This window comes from Meles meles, chromosome Y, assembly GCF_922984935.1.
Source record: "Meles meles chromosome Y, mMelMel3.1 paternal haplotype, whole genome shotgun sequence".
Lineage (NCBI taxonomy): Eukaryota > Metazoa > Chordata > Mammalia > Carnivora > Mustelidae > Meles > Meles meles.
The window spans coordinates 2836525-2847678 of NC_060088.1; positions in this window are offsets into that span (position 1 = coordinate 2836525).

The window sequence follows — 11154 nt, forward strand, 5'->3', positions numbered from 1 at the left end:
GGATAGAACATAAATAGAAAAAAGATGATAGATGGGTAGAAAGAATAGAGAGACAGGTAGATAGTTGGGTAGGTGGATGGATAGATAGATGATAGGTAGAAAGGTAAATAGAGAGGTAGACAGATATGATGGATAAATTGGTAGATCATAGATAGATAAAAGATGATAGATGGGTAGAAAGAATAGAAAGACAGATGGATCTTTGGGTGGGTGGATGGACAGATAGATGATAGATAGATAGATGATAGATGGATGATAGATATGATAGATGGACAGGTGGATAGATCTTAAAAAGATAAAAGATGATATAGATATAGATAGATGATGGATGATAGATAGATGATAGATAGAAAGAAAGAAAGAAAGAAAGAAAAGGAGGACAGATGGATAGGTGGGTGAGTGGGTGGATGGATGGATGGATGGATGGATGGAGAAAGGATGGATGGATGATGGATGGATAGACAGTTGGATATGATGGATGGATGGATAGATGGGACCGATGGATGGATGGATGGATCATAGACAGATAAATGAGAGATGATAGACAGTAAGTAGATATACATAAATATAGCTATAGATGATAGATGATAAACAGGTACAGATAATAGAGAGATACATAAATCATAAACGAGATGGATAAACACAGGTAGATGAACAGACCGATGGATGACAGAGATCAACACGGGGCAAGCAAATATAACTCAGGACACGTCATCCATGGCATTACATACGATCGTAGTAGACCATGTACACATTCCCAGAAAAGTATTAAGAGAGATCTCAGTGCACCATTAGCAAGGACAGGACTCCACGGTGTGTGTTAGGAGTGAACTCTTTGCTTACATTATCCTCTCCTACATTTCTCAAGTTTTTTCCACCATGCACATTTACTATTTGGGGCTGGCAAATCCATAAAGTACTTTTTAAAAGACCTTGTCTTCTGCCCATCTTCATTTCCTCTTTGTGACAATGAGATTCAGCCTTGAACAATATTAAATTCTAAGATGATTCTCATTAGAACACATGGATTATAACTTTTTCTTTTCTTTTCTTTCTTTCTTTTTTTTTTTTTTCTTAAAGAAAAGACTTGTCTTATCCTGGCTGCACTGAGTTCCAATATGGGAACACATCCAAGTCATAATGCTCCTTTTCTAGTAAAACGTTTCCAAGTGTCATTAACAAATTAACTGTACTTAAAGATTCATCATCTTAAGTAAGCATGACATTTCATTGGCGCCAAGAGAACGTTACTTTTTCAATTGCACAATCTCCAATGGGTCTTCTTAAAGAATAATGCATTTTAGTGTATCATGCATGAGCTCATATATTTTTAAAAGATTTTTTTTCTAAATGTGCAATTTTCTTTTCTTGGTTCCACAAAATCAAAATTGTACATAAAATGATGCATTTTTTTCTGAGATACTCATCCCATTTCTGATAGGTTTTACTGAACCATAAAGCTACAAGAATAAAGAACTCTTATTGGGGCAGGTTGCATGTGTTCTCACAGGAATGCCTATATGGATTTTGCTACTTGTGGAGAGAAGAACTTTCCCCCTGGACAACCAGACAACATAAATATTTCCTTGGGTATAATGTCCGACTTCTCCTTAAAATCTGGGATTTAGGGAGTGCCTGGCTCCATCAGAAGGGCGTCTGACTCTTGATCTCTGGATCGTGAGTTCGAGCCTCATGTTGGGTGTACAGGTTATTTAAAAATAAAATTAAAAGAGAACAAGACTTGGGGCTATAGCAGTTTGAGCCTGAGAAGACTAGAAGACTAACTGAAGAAATATGTATAGCATCAAATCAAGAAGTTCTTTACTCTTTTCACACATTTTCTGATATATATTATTTTATATATTTATGTATGTATGCTTTCATATTTCTACCATGTGCAAAGGACACATAGAAATGCACATATATGTACAGGGGCTTGTGAAATTGCTTAAATATATATTATAGTTTATATACTACAGAAACATATACTCACATAAATGTATAATATATAATTACATAAATATATATTATAGTTTATATAGTACAGAAACATATATAATCACATAAATATATATTCTATAATTACATAAATATATACTGTAGTTTATATAGTACAGAAACATAATCACATAAATGTATAATGTATTATATAATTACATAAATATATTATAGTTTATATAGTACAGAAACATATATAATCACATAACTATATATTATATAATTACTTAAATATATGTTATAGTTTATATACTACGGAAACATATATAATGACATAAATATATATTATATAATTACATAAATATATGTTATATCTTATATACTACAGAAACATGTATAATAACATAAATATACAATATATAATTACATAAATATATTTTATATTTTATACTATAGAAATATATTTAATAAATATAATTATGCATTTACATATAGTTTAAATATACATTTTATGTATCTAAGCATATTAATTTAATTGATATATTTATACATTGTTTATAATAATCCATAAATTACAGCATAGTTTAAATACCATAACATAAATTGTGTCAATGAGACAATAAACATATTAATAAAATATAAGCTTAACAGATGTGATTTTAGGGGTGCCTGAGTGGCTCAGCAAGTTAAGCATCTGCCTTTGGCTCAGGTCATGGTCCCAGGGTCTTGGGATCGAGCCCCACATCGGGCTCCCTGCTCAGCGGGGAGCCTGCTTCTCCTTCTGCCTCTGTCCCTCCCTGTCTCAAATAAATAAAGTCTTTAAAATATATAAAAATACTAAAAATAAGTAAAACAATAGCGCGTCATGGGTGACCTCTATCCTGTTCTGACTTGTCGAAGGTCAGGGAGGGACACAGGCAGAGTTCAAGGTGTGATGACCTCATCCTCACTACCTGGCTTTCCTGCTAACCCACAGGACATTCCCAGCAGTAAGGTTGACCGTGGTGCACAAGCGTGTCTTGGACGGAGGGGGTGAACGCCCCCAGGGAGGTCATTTAGAGCAAACAGAGCAATCCCTCCAAGAGCATCCACCCCTCGGGGCTAGTGCCCACAGACAGACCCCGGAGGCACTGTGTTCTCTACTCGTGTGATGAGCACCTGCAAACTGCTGGTGACTGAACTCCGCGGGGAATGCAGTGGACAGACTGCCTGCCATGGTGCAGAGGACAGTGCCTCGGTCATCAAAACCATCCCTCCTATCTTCCTTCCTTCCCTCCTTCCTCCCTGTCTCCCTTCCCCCCTTTATCGAGGCATGACTGACTCATAAAACGGCCGGGTGTAGGGGGTACACTGTGCTGTCCTGACCTGCACGTCCCCTGGGAGTGGACTCCCACAGGGCAGCAGATGAACACGCCCATCACCTGCCCCCCTACTTGGGAGGAAGCAACCCAGGCCCCCTTTCTCATCATCCAGGGTGGTGAGACTATTAGAAACCAGTGAGTACTGGGATGACCATTTCAGTGTCTGGGTTCCCTCCGCTCATGGGTTTGCTCACTATCTCAGCCAGACTGGGAGCTTCTCCTGCGTCCATCAAGCTGAGCATTGGGCTGTGGACATTTCTCCTTTCCCCCTGGCAGAGCCACCGTTACACCCTACGTGGTGGTTATGAGATGTTTATGTCTTTTGCCTTCTGAAGAAGGAACCAAAAGGAAAGATGCAAATATTTTACAGATCTGTACCTGATGGTATTTGTCTCCAACCCCCCAGCAACACCCCCGCCCGGACGGGTTACTTCCCTCCCCCTTGCTGTATTCAATTAGTTTCATAATATTTATAAAATACGATTTCTTTGCTGTACTTGGTAAATGATCTGAAACCCAGCTAACACATATTATTAATACAATCACTGGTCTTTGGGGGGAAATTTACTGTATGATTCTATAAGCGCTTTTTTCTCCAAAAGCTTTCCTGATTCCCAAAAGCCCGTATTAATTTCCTAAAATTTTTTTGATCGCAAATAGGAATTTCAATCAACGGGGAGGAATCCGTAAAGCGTAGCACTATTTCCTGGCTAAGGGCATCCAGGGAAGGATATAACGTGTGAAAAGAAAATTGTGTAATTACGGTAATTGCTTCTGTCCAGGTGGGAACTGGATATTTAGAAACAAGCTTTGCTGGTTTTCCAGAAGCCCAGAACCGTAATTCACTTTGAAGGGAAAAAGAAGCCCATTCCTCACTACACACATACATACTCTTTAAGCTTTTTTTTTTTTTTCTTGGCTGTTTTTCATGCATTTTACTGATTTCGTGCTTGAACCCATGCACAGGTCAGAGTACGCATACACATAAAGTGTCCCCCAGTAATTTGCAGGTCACTGAGTCTGTGTGTGTGTGTTTACATGTCTTTAGTAATGCCTTTCCCCAATGTGAAATTACATTGAAAAATGCTCATAGTGATGCTCTCTGGGGTTTGGGGGGAGAGTTTCCGGTACTGAAGGGAGACTGTATTGGTTTAAAGGAGAATGAGCAGGGAAAATTAATTGTTAGTACATATAAGAACCAGTCCAATGGTTGTGAATCCTTGGCTGACGATGACCAAGTTAAATGAAACACAAAGTTACCTCAACTTAAGAGAAGTTAAAAGATGCTCAGCTAAAAAAAAAAAAAAAAAAAAGAAAGAAAAAGAAAAAAGAAAAAGAAAACTCAAAAGATACTCAGTTTAAAAAAAACAAGCCACCCATTTTAAGGGAAAGACAGATATATGAATAAGTAATATAATTTCTTAATTTTACTATTCTAAATAAAGCAGATAGCCAGCCCAATGAAAATGAGTTTCTCATAATTCTTTTGATATTCCTGATACTGCTTTGGGGGTAATTCCAAAAGCAGGAATACCCGTCCATTTTCACCCATAAAATATGCATCAGGAATATGGTCACAGGCTAAGGTATGGGCATAATTTAGAAGAGGCATGATGTGTGTGGGGTGGTAGAATGTGTGTGTCCGTCCTGCCTCGGAAGGGCAGGGGTAACAAAAACAGTTCACAAATGCCTCAGTTTGGAAACCAGTTTTCCACTTGATGGGACAGTCCACTTGGAGGAGTTAATGCCCAAGTCTGGGAAGACGACAATCTATACTTAGCAGAGAAAACAGAAAACCACTGCAGAGTGGTCACCTGTAGAATCGGACCTGAGCTATCTCTCATTAGCATGACTGAGTATTCTCCGGACCGCCTGCCAGAAAGTCCGATCCTGTCTCTTTCTGAGACAGGATAAAATCTGCCCATCCAGCCATCCATCTGAAGAAGAAAGGGAAGGCATGTCCTGACATTACAACACCACGCGTGTCACTCATTACTCTAATGACCGTAGAGAAATATTCAGTAGCGTGAAGTCATGGGAAAAGTCTATGCATAGACTTTGTGCCACAAAAGTGGAGTGCGAGTCAGGAACCTCTCGGTGTCTACTGTGGTTCTTTCGAAATCTCTGCTGACCTGAATTGAATGTGTCTGCACCCAAGGACACAGGGACATTTCCCTTTTCATTTCAGTCTTGGGTTTGTGTTTTGTTTTTGGTTTTTGTCTTTCCATCTTTAAGAACGCATCAGCTGTCTTCATTCTGACACGTGCGAGCTATGGGTTTAAATGATTTTTTTTCGTAAATGTGCAAGCATGTTTCAAGGATTATGGGGGTGAGGAATTCATGGTTTTTACTCTGAAATGTATAGTGAAATACAGCATAGCTGTGAAAAGTACAGAAACATAGAAACAAAGAAGAAAACATCTTTTTTTTGCCTACTGCTTAGAAGCAATTATTTTCATATTTTCTTCCAATGTGTTATAAACATTTTCATGAATAATTGAGATCTCCCCCCCATGTGTCACCTGGTACATCGCATTGCTCCAGCATAAAACTATTGTTTTCTAAGAAATTTTTACCAGGATGAAAAACACGTTTTTCCCCATTTTGTGATTAGAATTGTCTGGTTTTAATTAATGGCTTCATAATATGCCATCAATACCTCTGTGGCTGTTTAATTTTCTGATAGGGCAGACATTTCTAGAGTTCTTTAGCATAATCCAATGTGTGATCTAGGATGGATCTTGTCCCCATCCTTGTTGATCTCTTGTTCCTCATTGTCCATCTGTTCCCATCAGATTGGACCCAGTGATGTTCTCTGGGGTTGGTTCAGGGCTTCTCAGGGGCATCTGATACACATCACCCTCCTCTAGGTCCTTTCTTCCTGGTTATAAGTCCAACAACCAGAGAGTCCCGGGCATGGCTATGTCCCCTTCCTTTGAGTAATGATGCTCAGACTCCCTAGATGTTCAAAGACCATCTCCATCTGGAGAACTCCACACTCCCATAGTTGTCATCGTTACACCAGCTGCTTCTTGGACAAATCAAGTCAATGGCCAAGGCTACATTGTCAAATGAATTTCTTCACTTCCCTGACGTCAAGAGGACATATTCCATGCTCATATGCTCTGAACTCTGAATTTCCATCTTGTAAGCTCAATTGTTTAAAAATAAATTAATTTTTAAAAAGTCTAGGAGACACCTGGGTGGCTGACTTGAGGTCATGATCTCAGGGTCCCAGGATTGAGTCCCACATCGGGCTCCCTGCCATCAGCTCTTTCTGGGTTGTTGGTCCAGCTAACATTGGATCCCTGTCTTCCTATGTTCTCCACGGGGTTATATTTGTAAGGCATATATGAGAGGACTGTCCTCTACACCATGTCCATCATCCATCTCTCAGGACTGAAACCCTCCACGTGTCCAACACAGTGTTCAGGAGAGTGTGCAGAGTTCTGCCATGATGTGGCTGGTGGGCACAACATTGCATTACCCCTCATCTCACCAACCAGGCTATTCCTGGTTCCTCCTGGTCTGCTCTGGGAAAACACCCATCACCCTCTCTCCTCCTCTCTTCTGGGAAGACTCCTTCTTCAAACCTCCGCAAGGTTGGATCCTTCTTGTTCAAGGTTTCCACTCAAATACAGCCTTGCCGCATGACCGCCTACAAATGCAATGTTTACGTTCACTAGGCGTGTTATATTCTATGGGCTGGAATGAATGCAGAAAAAATATGCTATGCTGCCTGAATATTTCTTTTTTCCTTATGTTCCTTGAATCAGAGGCTCTCCTGGGCTGAGGACATTTCCGGAGAAGCCAGCTGCTTTAGGTCCCATTCATCCTGACTTTTAAGTCAAAATGATGCGTTTTTTTTTTTCTTCTACACATAATGTCATTTGCGAATTTGTACTCCCTGCAGTAATGGCTATTGAATATTTGTTATGTGCTTCAGATCCTTAAGTCATTTATCTCTATTATGCTGTGTATTTCTCATAACAATCTTTTCAGTGGGGCAATTAGTTTTCCTGTATCTCGATGGAGGAGAACAGGCAACTGAGTAATCATCCGTCCACGTCACAATACACGAAATCATCAGCACTGGGAGTGCAGGTTTCACCGAGGCCATCGTTCATGACATCCAAGGCATGGACAGAGTCACTGGAGGTGATATTCTGGGTTCCGGAAGGCCGGTGAGTGGTCAGAAGTACCTGGTGAGGATACTCTGGATACAGTTTCAAGGCAATGGAACCTCAAAGTTATTGCAGGGGAAAGAGACCCTGATGACTTTGGTATTTCATGTGTGACAATCTGTGTCCTTTGACAATAGGACCTTCTTTCCAGCCATGCAAACAGGAAACCCTCAATTCAAGCTATTTGAATATATATATATATACATATATATATATATATATGTATATATATATATATATTCATATTTTGAACAAATAAAGAGGAAGGCTCTTGGTTTAAAATCAAAAAGCTCCAGGGTTTGATGACTGAATCTATGATCACCGAATGGGTCTTGCTCAATTCTGTTACAAGCATCAACACAGTAATAATGATATGTTTGCATTTCCTGATTGATTAGGATGAAGCTTGCCTCAGGCCACGTGCTGGTCCTATTAGATCATTTCATCTTCACAAATACCTTAGGATGTACGTTTTAAGACATCTCTTTCATAAGCAAACAATCGTTTAGTCAAAGCATGTCACTGACTCTTTAGAGATGGAGCCTGGATTTATACAAAGGACACAGAGTATTTCCTTCATATTACATTCTATATAACTTATACCACTGCTTTGCAAATATGTAGCAAGCTGTGGACAGTTGTTTGAACACAGAGACCCATGCAATGCATCCCTAAGAGAAAGTTGTAACTCATGGAAACACAGAGCTAGAGTCCTGTGATGCAAGTAACAGTGTAACTAGGTGCACAGAGCTGGAGTCCTGTGAGGCAAGTAACAATGTAACTCGGTGCAATGAAGAGGGTAGTAAAGACACAGAGATCTGTTCCAATAATAAGTCCATCTACATACTCATCATTAGCAAGTCAGGACAGTTCCATCATCTAAACAGAAGCCGTGTCTGGTGCTCAGTGTAGCATTGTATAAAATTCTGATGATTAACCCATGAGGAAGCCCAAGATATTACTGCACTAAGCTAATTGCACGTGTATTTCTAAAAAGTGTCCACGGGAGAATGTCATCTTCTTAACTCTCAATTACACCTATGAATTACATTCTTATTATTGATGCATTTACTGTGTATCTGTGTCATCATTGAGATAAAAATATGTATCCCACAAATTCTCTAAAATATCTAAAATGTTAGATGTCTCTACATTCACAACACTGTAGATTAATGCTGAATCATCCTCTTTCTCTCTAGGAAAGCTACGGGCATCTAACTCCCTATAAATATCTTCTAGGAATAAGTTGTCTTTTCAGGAATGCTTCATTGAGTTCCTAAAATCTGTTCCTTCTTTACTTGTCCTCTCAAATATAAGAGGATATGTTTTTATCATAAAGATGAAGAGCTCCATTCTCAAAGCAACAGATGAATGCAGACAGTAAACTTTGAGTTAGCCATTCTATATCAGAGACTTTTTTTTTTTAACGGTAAAGTAGAAAAAAAAATGGTTTCAACAGATTAAAAAAAAAGACGATCCCCAGCTCAGCCTCTGGCTGGAGTTTTAATAACAGATTTGATATCATGACTGCAGATGAGAAAGTAAAAGAGAAAAGTAAATATCCCAGGGCTTGTGGTGACGGTAATGAGTTTGGGTACTTCCGGCCATGAATTACCAACACGCATCCGGACTCATTCATGGGCTCTGCAACTATGACATGTTGCCAAAACTATATAGCTTTCCAGCAATTAGACCTCATCCCCCTTCCCGTACGGTGTGTAATAATAAAGTGAGGTATTATACAAATTCACAACATAATTATCTCTGTGTCTTTGGTTCTTATCTGAAGATGTGTCTTACAAAACCCTTTCCTTCTCTGCTAGGGTATGGAGAGCGTGGCAGGTGGCGGTGGTTTTGTATCCTTTTTCTTTTCCTGTTTAAGGGTTGCTTTTGAGACACTGAACGTGTCATTGGAAATAAGTGCAGCCAACGGGGAAATGAATGTCGACTTCCCATGAAGATAAAGCAAGGTCCTTTTAGGGACATGGGATTTAGGACATATTCGTTTAAAGGTTCTGAGTGAAGTGAAAGAAGTGTGATTCTGACTGCGGCGTGTTAGGAAACGCAGTGGATGCAAGATCATATATTTCTGAAAACAGACCGTCGTGACTTCATGTACGTCTTTGCTGGCTTTCTGACCTTGTTGTTTTCCCCGCCTGGCAGAGGGGTGCAGGGCTGGCCCTAGGATGGGCAAGGCAGAAGCATCATAGTCAAAGCTTGGCACACAGGCCTTCATCACCGACAGGCAGGGAATTCACAGACTGACACCCCACCTCTCCGCTCCTGGGTGGTGGTTATTCCAGGAAACCCCTTCCCCGCAATAGATCCGACGGGTCCCCAGGGACAGGGGCTGGACGTTGACCCAAAGTGCTGAGGGCCACAAAGACCGACCCATTATTGGCTACCCTGTTCTTCCAAATGACCTTTCACGGGGTGATTTCTCCAAGTACGTTTGCCGTGACTAAGGATGGTTTTCTGGGAGACCCAAACGAAGACCTTTCCACACAATGCTGGTTCTCACGCTTCCACTCGCAAAAGCCCAGCATCTCCCATTAATGGAAGCCTGCTTTGTCGGAGGAATAATGACATTCATGAAACATGTGCCGTGCCCAACTCACTCCTACACGTGGCAGCTAAATACCGTCCTCCACTTCAGTGGCTAATACGGGAAATCCTGGTTTTCTACCTTTGAGGACACACCCTTCGGTTAACAGCCATACGTTTAAAGCAGAAACATATCCACAAAGGATATACCTGCAATCATTTTTTTTTCTTTTTAATTATTATTTTAAAAAAATTAAAGGAATGTCTACACCCAGCATGGGGCTTGAACTCCCAACCTAGAGATCAAGAGTTGTACAGTCTGCTGTCTGAGCCAGCCAGGCTCCCTCCATACTCTGCCTTGTCAGTACACAGATATAAAGCCCAAAAGGATGGCAGTTTTCTGCAGGGGACATAATCTTGAAATAGTATCACTTTCATATGGAAGGGACAGAATGCCCCTAACAAAGTAATATCTGGGGTTCATTGCTTGCATTGGTCAAGTGTTTGTATCTATGTTTTACATCAGTAAATGCATATGCACACAGAGGACATTCTCATTAAAGAATCAAAATGGGATAGTTTTCCAGCAAATATTTGGAGAAATGTCATTTACAGATGACAGCTAAGCCCCTTGAAAATGAGCCAGGTTTCCCCAGAACAGACAGCAAAATACAGACAGCTGGCATTATAGAGGAGAACACAGACCAGAGTCCAATGCTCGATGTGAAGCAATGTTTTTAGGGTTTCTTTTTTGGTTTTTCTTCATTTGTTTTGGGGATGGGGTCATCACATACAACTCAGGGTGCCGAGTTAAATTTGCATGCAGACTACAAGGAATAATATATATATTTTTAAAGTTTTTATTTATTTATCTGACAGAGATCACAAGTAGGCAGAGAAGCAGGCAGAGAGAGGGGGAAGCAGGCTCCCAGCTGAGCAGAGAGCCCGATGTGGGGCTCAAACCCAGGACCCCGGGATCACGACCTGAGCTGAAGGCAGAGGCTTTAACCCACTGAGCCACCCAGGTGCCCCTACAAGGAATAATATTTTAATAGAACTAGGTCGCAAGAATTTTTAGAGACATATTTCTACGAAAAACAATCTCAGGTTTATCTATCTAAAACTCA